General features: G+C 40.1%; 1 protein-coding gene across 2 annotated transcripts in view; it reads left to right on the forward strand.

The window, feature by feature from the left end:
- The window catches only part of SNX9 (sorting nexin 9), a 94,112-nt gene that overhangs the window by 43,433 nt on the left and 37,051 nt on the right, over positions 1 to 13,628 (forward strand). The gene's annotated exons all lie outside the window — the stretch shown is intronic.

Here is a 13,628-nt window from a genome sequence, read left to right on the forward strand (position 1 = left end):
CTGGAGAAGTGGCTGCAGATCCAGCAGTCAGTACTGTTACTGTGCTACTTCTAGTGGGACAATTTGAGAAAAATATATTGAAATTTTACATTAACTTTGATGAATTTGACCAGTTTAGTTGACTCTGCCTAGTTTAGTTATTGCTAAACGATTATCTAGAGCAAGTGTCAACAAGAAAATTCAGAAGATGGATATGAAAATGTTATTGCTTCCTGCATCTTTAGAAATGAATAGGTTTTAGGGGATGTTATTTCTCAATATTTTTAACTACATAAAAGGTTTTAAATTATGTGGAGCCTAATAATCATATCACTTATAATTATTTGCTTACAGGATATTTATATCTTAACCTTTTACGAGACTTGGCAAAGTATTATTACCATGTGTTAACTGCAGATTGTATACATTTTAAAATAGCTTTTGTGAACATCCTGAATTACAAATTAGTCTGGCCCAGATATTTAAAATTCAGAGGCAAAGTTATCACCACAGTTGAGCATTGTCCTATATTTTGTTAATGTATAACGCCTGAGAACACTGGTTGGTTAAAGTTCACTCGAGATAAAATGTGAAGAAATAGTAGTTAAACCTTACTTGGCGTTTTTGCCAGGTGACTCTCAGCCTGAGCACTGTTAACATTTGGGGCCTGATTCCTCCTCCCTGTGATGATTATCAGCATCTCTGGCCAGTAACACCCCTCTGGGGGGCAGTCATCAAAATTGTCTCCAGACATTGCCAAGCGGGCAAAGTCAACCCAGCTGAGATTCACTGAGTTACACAGAACATCAGTAAGAGGGTTTGCATTAAGTAAAAGACAACATTTCAATAAAGGGGAACTAAACTGAGATGATCATAGAATAAGTGAAGGAAACAAAAGATGGAAATACTCATCTTATTTTAACTCAGCAACCCGTTTCAACCATTATCTCAGCATAGACTGAATGAAGCACTTTAGTTCATACGCAGATTGAAAGTCAGGCTTAAATCTTTTTCGGTCATGAAGAAGATTCCTCGGTATTTAAAGGTAGTAATATAAACTGGTCAGCATGAGTCTAAATAGTTTTCTTCCAGGTTATTTAGAAGAAAATATAACTGGCTTTTTAAAGTTGGATTTAACTATTCCAGTCGGACATTAAATCTAGTCAGATCCTTTGAAAACAAAGAAAGAATGAAGTGAAACTAGGAGTAACAAAAGGCAGAAACATGACCATAGTGAATTAATTTTGAGCATTTGAATTTAATTTAAATCAAGTAAAAATATTTTCAGTAGCCATCTATGCTATCAGTTATCCAAGATACGAGAACAATTTAAATGGGCCAAAATTGGCATGTTTCTTAGATACTATGAAAGATGTCATGAACAGGAAACCAGACAACCATTATTAATCAGTAGCTTTTAAAAATATTGCTAACAGGTTTGCCCACTCTTTGATTCTCTGAGTGCCAGTAAGAAAGTGCTGTCTTTGTGGACAACCAGGATGTGTCTCTTGGGATTTTCTAGTTATTCTGGCGTTGAGTTCTCTCCCAGAGGACTGTTTTATTTGGGGGACGAGTGTGTTGGAGGAGCCGGGCCTCTCACAGGGCGCACCACCCCCAGCTTGGTACCCGCAGACTCCCCCCCTAGCACTGGTTTCGTCTTCTCAACACCTCTTGTGTGAAGTTTGGCTTTCTTCCCACACAGGCAGGGTAAAGCCCCACATTCAGCTGCTCATTATCCAACTTTCTGACTGTTGTATCTTTCTTTTAAATCATATCTTTTTAGAAAGATCTCTCTAAAAGGTTATATGTCCATCTGCAGATTTTCCTGAATAACTTACTTTGAGCCTGCTATTTTTTAATTTATCTGAGCCTTCCTTGACTTTGTATTTTTAAGCTGTACTGCATTTCAGAGTTCATACATTTACAACTTAATGTGTAAAATAGCACTTCCTTTTATTTTTCTTAAAACTCCTAATTTCAGGTTGCTTGGGTACCTTCTGGTTCTAGCTTCTTACTGAGCAGGCACAGAGGTGAGTGCAGGAACCGTTAGTGGCAGATGATGCTGATGCACTCAACCCGTTCGGTCTTTTTCTTCCTTAACTAGTATGTGAGGGAACCCTGTATCTGTAAAATATAGTGCAGGCACTTGGCTATGGTATAGACTGGAATTGTAATGTTAGAGAAATATAATGCATTATTCTTTAAATGTGTTGGAACAATTTAATTTGGAAAACGATAAAGCTTCTTTTTAAGTGCTTGGAGAAAACATAGACATTTAAAAATAACCTTGGAATATAGAAGGCCTTCCTAAGCACAACAGAATTTCTAGCAGCCATTAAGAAAAGAATTGATACATTTAAGTCAAAAAGTAATATTAGACTAGGAAAGTAAGTTCTAACATGCCAGAGATATCAGCTAATTCTGTTAAAATGCAAAGAACTTTTATAAATCTATAGGAAAAGATAAACAACTCAGGAGAAGAAATGGACAAAGGATGTGAACAGATTTTCATTGGGAAAGAAATACAAACAGCCAGTAAACATATGAAAGTGCTCATTTTAAAATTCTTCTATCAAATTAGAGAATTAAAATGTTTTAATACCTAGTGTGAGGAAAGGCGTGTTCAAATAGGCATTCTGGTATGAATTTGGTAAAGGATAAATTGATGAAGCTTTTTGGAGGATAGTTTGATAATACATATTAACATTTAAAGTGCATATACTCTAACCCAGCCCTTCTGAGTTTATCTGACAGCTCTACTCTCAGAACACGGCCATCTGGGCAGGAGAAGAGGTTTCCTGCAGCTCTGCTGTGACGGCAAAGCCTGGAATGTGCATGTCATCAGTGGGGGGCTGGCCAGACAGATGACAGGACAGAATGAGGGTAGCTGTAGTGGGGAGGGTGTAGCTTAGTGGGAGAGTGTGTGCTTAGCATGCATGAGGTCCTGGGTTCAATCCCCAATGCCTCCATTAAATAAACAAACCTAAATACTCCTCCCTCCCAAAAAGAGTGAGGGTAGCTTTAGATGTACAGATAAGGGTGAATGGGCTTTTTAAAAGTCATATCAGTATGTGTAATGTTATCGTTCTTGTATTTAAATATATACACATCACAGAGGAAAATTGGGTAGAAGACTTATTGAAGGATAACCAAGAAATGAATCAGATTCTTATTGTTTTCTTCTTTTATTACAGATTTTAAGTTGGATTAGGACTGCTATTGCAGTACCTTTAGATATGAAGAATAGTTTTTAGTGGTTAATATTGGTTTCATTATTAGTCAAGTCATTTTTCTGGTATTTTACAGTTCAAGAGTATTTCCTATTAGTGGCTGTGCCACTAGAATGAATTAACCCGCTGATGGGAGTGAACCTCAGATGTCATTACAAGATATATGTTCACAGTTGTCCTTGTCTTATTTTTCACCCAGTGTTAAAATTATATCATTGCCTTGATTCTAAAAATGTTCTCAGTATATGTCTTTAAAAAAAACTCTTAGATCACTGACTCTGCAGAACGTACTTTTGAGAAATTAGTGAGAAGTTTTTGTTTGTACTTTTTAAAGAACAATGGGGACTAAACATTAATTGAAAGTCATACAAACCTAGATGTTTTATCTGAGGTTTTTGACTTGAGGGATTTATTTTTCTTTTTTAAACACTAGAAAGATATACATACTTGGAATAAACTGCTTCTCCTTTTGTTAAAATTCTTGATGCTTTTTTATCATACTGTATCCCAGTTCCCCGAATGTGTCTGTTTTTCTGTTTCACATTTCTCATCCATCCTTCCTCCTGGCCAGGGCGGGTTGGCGTGGTGGGAAGCATGGTGCAGGGTTTGGCGTCAGAGCTCAGTTTGAGTCTGGCTTCCCTAGGCAGAAGTCATGGCTTTGGGATAATACCTGCTTCCTGAATTGCTGGAGGACTAGGCCACTTGTATAAAGTGGCATCGGACACACGGAAGACATTTAATAAGTATTTCCTTCTTTTCTCACCTCTTCCCTCCGAGGAACGATCCCGATTTTGTTCCTCTGACCTTTTTTGTTCCAACCTCTCTCCTTCTTCTGCCCTCTCTAACCACGCAGACGATTCCCTTATAAACATCTCTCCAGCCTTGAATTTTCTCTTCGGTTTGCTCAACGTCCAGCTTTTTGTTGAACATCTCTGCCTACCTCTCTGTATCTCGGACTCCACATGAACAGAATCACTTATTAATTCCCCACAAAACTAGTTTCTCTTCCTGACTTTCCCATTTCTGTTTCTCTGAAATGTTGCTTATTTCTGTGCTCTCTTTTTCATTGCACATTAAAACCCTAACTAAGCTTCATTGTGAGCCACTGTTATGGACCGGAGTGGTCTGCACCCTGGAGATGTGCAAAGCAGAAAAACATTTGATTTCAATCCCAGACCTTGCCTGGGTTTTATCCCCAAATCTCATACTTTCTTTTTGACTCAGGGTGAGGTACCCAGCTTCCTCATCTGTAAGACCTCACAGAATTGTTGGAAAGAGTGAATGGAAAAATGGTTCTAGTGTTTAGAACAGTTGGTACTTAGTAGGGGTTTAGTAATTGTTCATTGTAGTTACCTTATACACCACTGCCTCTAAAATAAGACATTGTAAACTTTAGGGACTCCCGCATTGCTTCCTGAAACAGGTAACCGTTTCTGCACGTCAGGAGAAAGAGCTGCTGGGGAGACGGTCACTGTCCTCTCAGTCTGAATATCAAGCAGACACTGAACAACGCGTGGTAGGAAAACTGTGTAAGAAATTCCTCTGAACTTGAGATGGGAACAGATACCTTTCCAATCTCAGTTATATTTCTGTGATTCCTTAACATGGCCCCATCCTTACCTTATCCTTGTACTTTTGTATTAAATCCCAGCCAAACTGGCTCTTCTCCAAATATGTCTTTCTTTGTGTCTTGTGCCGTCTTTTCCAAGAATGATAAAATGACGGCCTCTGCCCATCCCTCCAGGTTCAGCTCAAATATCATGTCCTTCATGAAGCGTTTTTTGTTTTTTCCTTTTCTTGGTCTCAATTCTGTTAGTACCATTTATGACTCTAGTCACAAGTTATATTATTTGTAAACTTGTAAGCTTGGTGAGAAGCAGAGGTTTTGTCTTACTTTTTCTATTCCCATAACCAGTAGGAGATTTTGCGCCATAGTAGAGTATTCTGCATATGTTGGAATAATTTTTTTGTTGTTCAATCATAAATACATGAAAAAGTAATTTGAATGGAAAATGTTATTTACAGATTTCATCCTGAGTCTCTGTCTAAAGGAGGTTTGTGTTCTCAACTTTGGCTGTAGGACTGACTAGGAATTGTTGCAAGCCCGCCATTCTACCATCTGCTGGGTCACCCAGTTAAAAATAGGCAAATTCTCTTACAGAAAATCCTCTGGGATTGTTAATTATTTCTAACAGTTTGGATATTAAACGCCCAAAGTTAAGTGGGTACTTAAGGATATAACATCTTTTTATTATGTAGAAATTTTCAATGTAATGGTGTTTGTTATGACGGAATTTTAATTCATTAAGGAATGAGAAAGGTACTAGTAATTTTATGTTGAAACTACATTTTGCTTTCTCATTTCTCAAAAAAAGTCCATTTGTAGGCCATTTTAAGACCATTTTATAGCCCATTTAAAAACAAATCAGCAGGAGAAAACTTCACAAAGACTTATTACTTCATTATCTCAAGGTAAGGTCTGTCGCACGGTGGACTTTTCTCTTTACACAATCCTTACCGCAGTGGTTCTGTTTCCCCACCCCTCCCCAGCCCCATAGGAATCCCTTTTACTGTGTTGCAGGGCTTTTTTAAGGGAGGGTTGTACACATCTGTTCAGAGGATTTGTTGACTTTTTCCCCAGAGCCGCATTAGGCAGTGCCAGCCTTCTGTGCCTTGTTGATCACAGATGCCTTCCTTATGTCAGACAGCTCTTTGCATCTGAGACCCATTCAGAAATACACACTGCTGAATTTTATTGTTTAGGCTGTTTTGCTGTTTGGTTTCATCTAACAAGAGAGAAATGACAAAGGCAAAAGGTGGTTTGGTTTTGTTTTTAACCTTAAAACTGCTGTGGTGAGGGGCTGGTCAGCATGTTGCACCACAGCCGTCACAGAGGACTGCCCATAAAAGCCCGTTTCACGTGGACATTTATTACGCAGTCCATCTGGAGGCAGGTGGCCTTGCTCCTTGTAGCACTATCCCGTCTGGCACATAAAGCTACCTGTCTTAAGACTTTGTGCGAAAAAAATAAGTTAATCCTCTTAGCAAATATTTTCTATTTTTTAAGGCAAATTTTATCCCTTTAACTTTCACTATTTAAAAAATAAATACCTGGAATTGACATCTGTAGCTTCAGAATGTGAGTTAATAAAGGACCTGCTAAGCCATTTAAACTTTTTTGGGGGTAACTTCCAGTCAGTAGTAGTGATGTGATTGGCTACAAATGGACTTTAAAAAGAGTGTACGAGTTTTATATTTCTGTTAGTGGTTTTTCTGAAGTAAGTAGAAGTTCATCTATAGAATTAGGTGATGTCCTTTGGACAGAAGATATATAAGAACAAAATAGGAAATTTTGCAAATTCTTCTGTGTTTTGGGCTGAAATGGCTAGGCTTTTTATATGAGAGAATTTTATACCTTCCATAGGCCTTTTTGAAAAAAAGACTTTAACGTTTGTCAAAAGCTGATTAAAATGTTCATGGGCTATAGAAATCACATTATTTGCTTTCTGTTCCCACATCCTAACATAGTTGGCATGTGGTTATTAGATGTTTGATGAGTGAGAAATGTCAGATATATCTAAGACTTCGGATATGTCGGTCATGCAGGTGAGTTGCAACAAACAAACAAAAACATAATTACCTCAGTCTTCACAAAACAAGTAGCTTTCCATTCATTTTTGTTCTATACCACTGGACAAAGTCTTTTTTTTTCTTTGATTTATTTGTTTTAGGATCTTTCTCCCCTTAATGGGGACACTGGGGATTGGGCCCAGGACCTCACGCATGCACGTGCTCTACCACTGAGCTGTGCCTCCGCCCCACTGGTCAAAGTCTTGCCCTGAAGTCCTTTCTTCCTTCTTTCCTTCGAGCGGGAGAGCATATATTAGGGTGTGGTAGTGTGACAGGCAGCATAACAAACAGAACATGTATGTGTGTGACTGAGGCACAGCAGGAATGTCCCTATATGGCAATAAGGTGGGCCCTCAAATGCTTCCAGATCCTTTCCCCCAAGATGACAATATACAAGGCAGTGCACCCATGATTAGCGACCCTTCTTACCTGGTAGACATATCAAACTGAATGATCTGTATTAACCTATATTGAGCTTTGGGCATCCTCTGTAAGGAGCCAGGTGGCCAGCGGGAGCTGTGCCCACTGATCAGTATCTTTTGAACCTCCAAATATTCTTTGTACTCCAGTTGGCTGGTTTGGTAGTAAGCCAAACAGAAAGCAACCGTAACGAAATGTAAGTTATCTTTTTCATTAATTCTCAGACCCCGATCACACTTGAAGTCTGACCTAGTTCAAGTGCACACCTGTGGCCCGTCTTCTCCCAGCCTCATGATCCGTGCAGGGAAAGTTGTTCTTCTTAGACCATGCCTTGAAGAACAACTGGGAAACCAGTGAACTGAGTTGACTTCACCATTGTTATCCAGAGAGGCCCTTGCCCAGGTCTTACTGCATTTGCATTGTTGCCAGTGTCAGAAGTAAGAATTTGATTCTTACTCTTCCTTGTCTCCCAACGATGTCATATCCGAAGCAGAGAACAGTAAAGTAGCAAAATATAACAAAACCAGAACCTGTCGCTTTTGTGGTCAGCAGTTACAGACCAGTGGGGTTTTTTTCTTTAGAATGTTTTAAAATAAACTTCTGTTGTTACAGAAGCAGTACATACACACTGTAGAGAATTAGAAAGTCAGACTGGCAAAGAGACGAGCATCAGCTTCCCACCATCCACTGCTGTTTACACCTTGGTGCGTGTCTCATTTTCTCTGTGTGAACGTGGGTAAACGCATGCATGCCTGTGAGACATGCGTGAGAGTATTTACTCTTTGTAACCTTTTAAAAATGGATGATCCTTTCTTTTCCTTCTCAGTAAGTTTTCATCTCACATAATCACCAGACCAGTTTTAATTTTCCCAGCTGACCCCAGAATGTCCTTTACAGCTTGTTTATGAAATGGTGTCCAATCTAGGACCAAGCTTTATATCTGCTGGTGTCCCTTAGTCCTTGTCAGTCTTTCTTTTTTTCTTTTTTTTTTTTTTAGCACAGTTCCTACTTATTAAATTCTGACTCACCAGTTGTCCTATAGAACTCCTATCTTCTAGACTTGTCTGGTTGTTCCTTTTGATAAGTTTAAGTTGTTCCTCTATCCTCTGTATTCCTTGTAAATTGGAAGTTGTACCTAAAGGCTCAAAGGATTCAAATTGAACATTTTGGGCAAGAATAGGTGATATGTGTATTCATGCTACATCACCTCAGAAGGCATAATATCTGGTCACCCCACCATTAATGATCAGAATGACCTTTCGTTAAGTTAATGACAGTCTTGTGCCTCCATTGTCAAGTTATGTTTTCTCCTTATGACCAGAAGATTATCTGTCTTAATTTAGTGCTATTAACCATACACCTAATGGTTTGCTACCAGATGATAATCCTTGCCTGAATCAGTAATGTTGTTCCTTCCACGCTGACTGAGTTGGCTTTCTTCTGTGTAAAGTAGCACTTTCCTTCATTACCTGGAGCTACTTAGCTGCCTTGAAAAACGGTTTCTATTGGAATTCAGTATAGATGCCTAGTTCTTTCCCTTTAATTGCCAGTTTTCAGAGTAGAAAGTTATTTTAATAGCCACCGCAAACAGTGACAAATGAATTTTCCTCTCTCTCTCTTTTAAGCATTATCATAGACCCATGGACTGACATTGATGCAATGTGTTTCAGTCCACTAGCGTGGTTTTTTTTTCCTTTATGCTTAAATTTGACACTTCATGGAAGCCCATTCAAGTGTTTCTTCTGTCTCATCAGTATTTGAAAGTTTTCCTGCTCTTAAGTATTGCTGATTCTGTCGTCTGTGTCATTACTGGGTCAGCTTCAACCGATGTATTTTTGTCTTGTTGTGGGTCGTGTTTTCCTGCTGCTTTTCATGCCTGATGATTTTTTGTTGGATGCCAGGTACTGTGATTTTCCCCTGTTATGTGCTGGATATTTTTGTATTCCCATAAATATTTTTGAGTCCTGTTCTGGCATGTAGTTAAGTTACTTAGAAACAGTTTAATTCTTTATCAGTTTAAGCTTTTTAAAGTGGGGCCAGAGCAACGTTCAACCTAGGGCTGTTTTTCGCTGATCTGTTTAGTGCTGTACCTGACACCACCCCTGTGAATGAGGTCTTCCATTCTGGCGGGTAGGAACCGCCCCACCTGAGGGACTGATCCTTCGTCCTTTCATATGGTAGCTTCCTCAGTGCAGACGCTGATCGGTGCTCAGCCTAAGTCCTGGGTCCCCCGGAGCTCTCTGTGCAGCTCTCTCCTCAGTACTCCCTGCCTCGGGCCCCCAGCTCTGTCTTCTCAATTCACTGTGGTCTGTGTGGTTCCCCGTCCCTGACCTGTGGCTTGGAAAGTCTTTCCGGGCTGGGGTCAGGTCCTTTGTTGCCTGATCTCCAGTGATTCGAAAGCAATTTCATACCTTTTTTGTTTTTTTTTTTTTTTTTTTTTTTTAGTTTTAAATGGAAGTGTAAATTGGCTCCCTGATACTCCATCTTGTTTGTCTACTTTGTGTATCAGTTGATTTCCAAAGTCAAATTTATTTATGTCTACAAAATGGAAGTAATACCACCACTTACTTCGCAAGAGGGTTATACTCGAAAAGTGCATCCTCCTAACGCTGTGTAAATGTGGATAGTAATGCCTTCTCTACTAGATAGCTGTGGAGCTGGGATTCGAAGCCTGGAAATCTGGCTCCAGGGTTGTCCTCTCAACAGCGGTGCTGGTTTGGCCATTGACTCGCTCCATGGGGGTGTCAGTTACCTGTTCTCACATCGGTGCCGCACACCGAGCCAGTCAGCGGCTCGGGAGCACCCACGGGGCTGGCGGGCTCTCCTGTGCTCTCAGCGGGGCTTGGTAGGTCCTCCTTGGCTCTGTGGTTCCTTTGGATCGTCCAGGCACTTTGCTCATCTCACGTGTTTGATGGCTTTGAAAGCACTGGTTCAACATCCTAATAGTTTTTAAAGGTTGGCTGTGTTTTTCCTCTGAAGTGTTTTTCATCAATTGTATGACTTGCATGATATTTGCTCCATTCCTTTTGTGCTGTTTATGATTGTTTTTAGTGCTTCAGTGATACTGTGTTGTGACAACAACAGTCTTTAGAATACATACTAACGCATTGAAGAGAAGCCACGATACGCAATAGGGACTTTGCTTTTTGCATGGAATGTCTGTGCATGAGTGGCATGCTGGAACTTTCTGGCGAACTTAGCCTGGCTGTGCATTTGCTGTTTTTAGCTTTGGTGTTCTCTTTTTCCCCATTTACTTCTTCATTTACTGAGCACCTTTTTTTATTTCAAGGTGGATATTTTGGCTCAGATTGGTTGTATTGAGAGTCTCAGCCAATCACCACCTTCTTCATCTTCTCCTTCTCCTTCTTCTTCCATAAATAAGGTAAAATTCAAACTTGGATGCAGGAGGAAATAAACACTTAAACTCCCTAGAAGTAATCCTTTTTTCTCCAAGTGAGGTGATTGTTTCAGGTAAGCTGTTTTACTAAAGCTCTTCTTGGGGACATGGCAGCACAGAATGTGGAACATACACGAATTGGAAGGGTAATGGAGATTTATACCTTGAAGGCCTTTTAGCTCACACTTTCAGTGAGACTTGATTGATAAATTTATTCCATGCACAAGGTCCAATGGAGTTTTTAATCACATAGGTGACAGAGCCCAGATGGGATTGGTACCGTACAGGGTGGGGAAAGGAGAGAATGGTGACGTTGCTCAGTAGAAAGGAGAGAGGAGGGAGAGCTGGCAGAATAGGATTGGAGAGGTACCTCAGAGTTTGAAACCTTAGTACAGGAGCAGAATGCATTATTGTGCAACCAAATGTCTGCAGATGAGGGACAAAAGGGGTTATTGAAATTGAGAGCAAAGAAGTCAGGGGCCAAAGAGTCATTAAACCAGATCGTTGTAGCCCAGTTTGTTGCAGTAGGGGTTAGGCTTTGAAGAAAGGATCTCAGCATTTAGCACACAGAGGATGTGCCAAGAACCCCAAGAACTTAGAGTTGCTTTTGAATTTTATGGCAAAACGTTTCTGTCTTCCTCTTTCTTTTATGTATCTGAACTAAACGGATCTTTGGCTAAAATAGAAAATATCTTAAGTGTTTATAATCACCTGTTTAATCAAAAGTTTCTCTATTAATGTGACCTGGCATTGAACCATTTGGAAATGTAACTGATCATTTCCTCTAAAGCATAAACTAATGGGGACTTACCAGTCCTCGTTCTTTTCTTTACATTCTAGATGAGCCCTCGTGTAGTAGAATAACCTCTACTGAACATGTACCATGTGCCAGATATTATGTTACGTGCTTTATATGCATTATGTCATTTAATCCTTACAAAACTTCTAGGAGCAAGTTAATGTTATGATACCCATTCTGTAAGTGTGGAAACTAAGAGAGGTAGAGTGAATTGCCCAAGTTCGTACGGCCAGTAAGGTGAAGCTGGGATTCAAACCCAGGCGGACAGCTCTAGAGCTTAAGTTCTTAACTGCTGCACCCATGTGAAATTTACTTGAGTCAAATTCCCACAGTCTCACAAGTGGATTTAAAATTCAACCAGCGGACCAGTGTTCTTATCCTTGCCCCCTTTTAACCCATGTTACGCATTTGTAAGATGCACCTTCCCTGTGGTTATCATCTCGGGAATACCTATCCCCGCCCATGCCATCGTGGCCATTCTGACTCTGTTCTCTGTCTTTCTGCTCTACAGTCAGAGACAAGCCAGTCTCCTTTCGGTGGATACATTAAAATAAGTCACATGATGTAAAGCCAATGTAAATGCATTTCTTTGCCTTATGAGGATAGGATAACTTTAAAATTTAGAGTGCCAAATCAGCAAATGTGTTGAATACATTGCTTTGGGCCTTAAGGAGCATTTACTTTAGTTGGACTGGGAGTTAGGGGGAGAGTCAGATAATTGGCCAGTTCTAGTGCCAGACAGATTAAAATACATTTATACTAGAGATCCAGACAAACATGCTTTGGGACTGTTTTAATTTAACAGATACTTAATTTACGGAACACTAGGTGCAGGCCCCACGTTCATAGACGGTAGGACATCACCACTGGTGACCCTGATGGGCACAGATCTTCTCTTGTCCCTTGCATGTATCCTCCTGCAATTCAGAAGACAGAATGTTTGTAGCGTAAGTTTTGTTGGTTGAATTTTCCAACATTTGCCGAAACTTCGAGCGTAGAAAAGTTAAATGAACTTCATAATGAATGATTGTATACTTGCCTCTTAGATTTTACCATTAGCATTTTACTGTTCTTGCTTTATCACACACATGTCCGTCTGTCTGACCATCGATACCTGTCAGTATCCTCCAACTTGTCTGTAGTGCGCTGATGCGCTGCTGATAACTTGGAAGGCTTTGTTCTCTTAAGAGGATGGTAGTGCTGAAAATCACTTATTCTGTGGTTGACCACAGTAAGGTATTTTCCTAGAAAAGGCTCAAGTCTGTATACATGAGGAAAATCTGATTTCCATCTTTGTGAAATAATGGTAATGTTACAAAGGTCAGATGTTGGACAAAGAATAATATGTATTTCACACACATGATCAAGAACATCATATTTGTCTACTTTAAGTAAAAATATTTGAGTCCTTGCCACTTTATTTAAGGCATTTTGAGAATCTTTTGGGAGAAGTGTTTGCCCAGGACTTCCTAGTGGAATGACCAGCTGATATGCAGATAACTCTAACAGAAGACAAACTTTGGGAGAAAGTGGAAGGATGTGACTGCGTGTCCGCCAGCAGACTGAGGCCAGCGCCCTCAGTGGGTAGGACTGTGACAGAATTTAGGAAAATGAGGAAGAAGATTTTGCATGCAGATAGAGTATAGCCTGAGCAAAGGCAGGGATGTAGGGAAGTCTGGGAAACTGCAGGTTGAAGCACAGAGTGAGGGCTACTGGTGAGTAATGAGGGTACGAGGAAGAGTTAGGGTCTTGGTCAGTGGATTAAGGAGCTTGGAATCTCTTCTGTCGTCCATTAGGTCTAAATGAATGGTTTTTAATTAATGTGATTGATACAGTCAGAAGGGGTTTGTTACCAGGAAGGGAGGGAAGAGAAGAGGATGAAGACATGGAAGGAAAGCTAGAAGACAAGAGAGAAGAGGTGTGGATGACTGGATGCCTGCAGTTAAGGGACAGAGGGTTATTGGGAGCGGAAAGCAAAGGAGCCAGAGGCCAAAGTGCGGGAAGGGTGGGTTCAGAGAGACAGACCGTGTTGGGCCGCGTGGCTGATTGTTAGTTATTGATATTAGAGGGGGGCCTAGAAGCCAGTAACGGTCACCTGAGAGAGAGCGCGAGTGAAAAAGTCAATGATGGAAACTGGAGAGATTCTTTTCTAGTTGGCTAGATTTTGAAAGAT

This window comes from Vicugna pacos, chromosome 8 (genome assembly GCF_048564905.1).
Source record: "Vicugna pacos chromosome 8, VicPac4, whole genome shotgun sequence".
NCBI lineage: Eukaryota > Metazoa > Chordata > Mammalia > Artiodactyla > Camelidae > Vicugna > Vicugna pacos.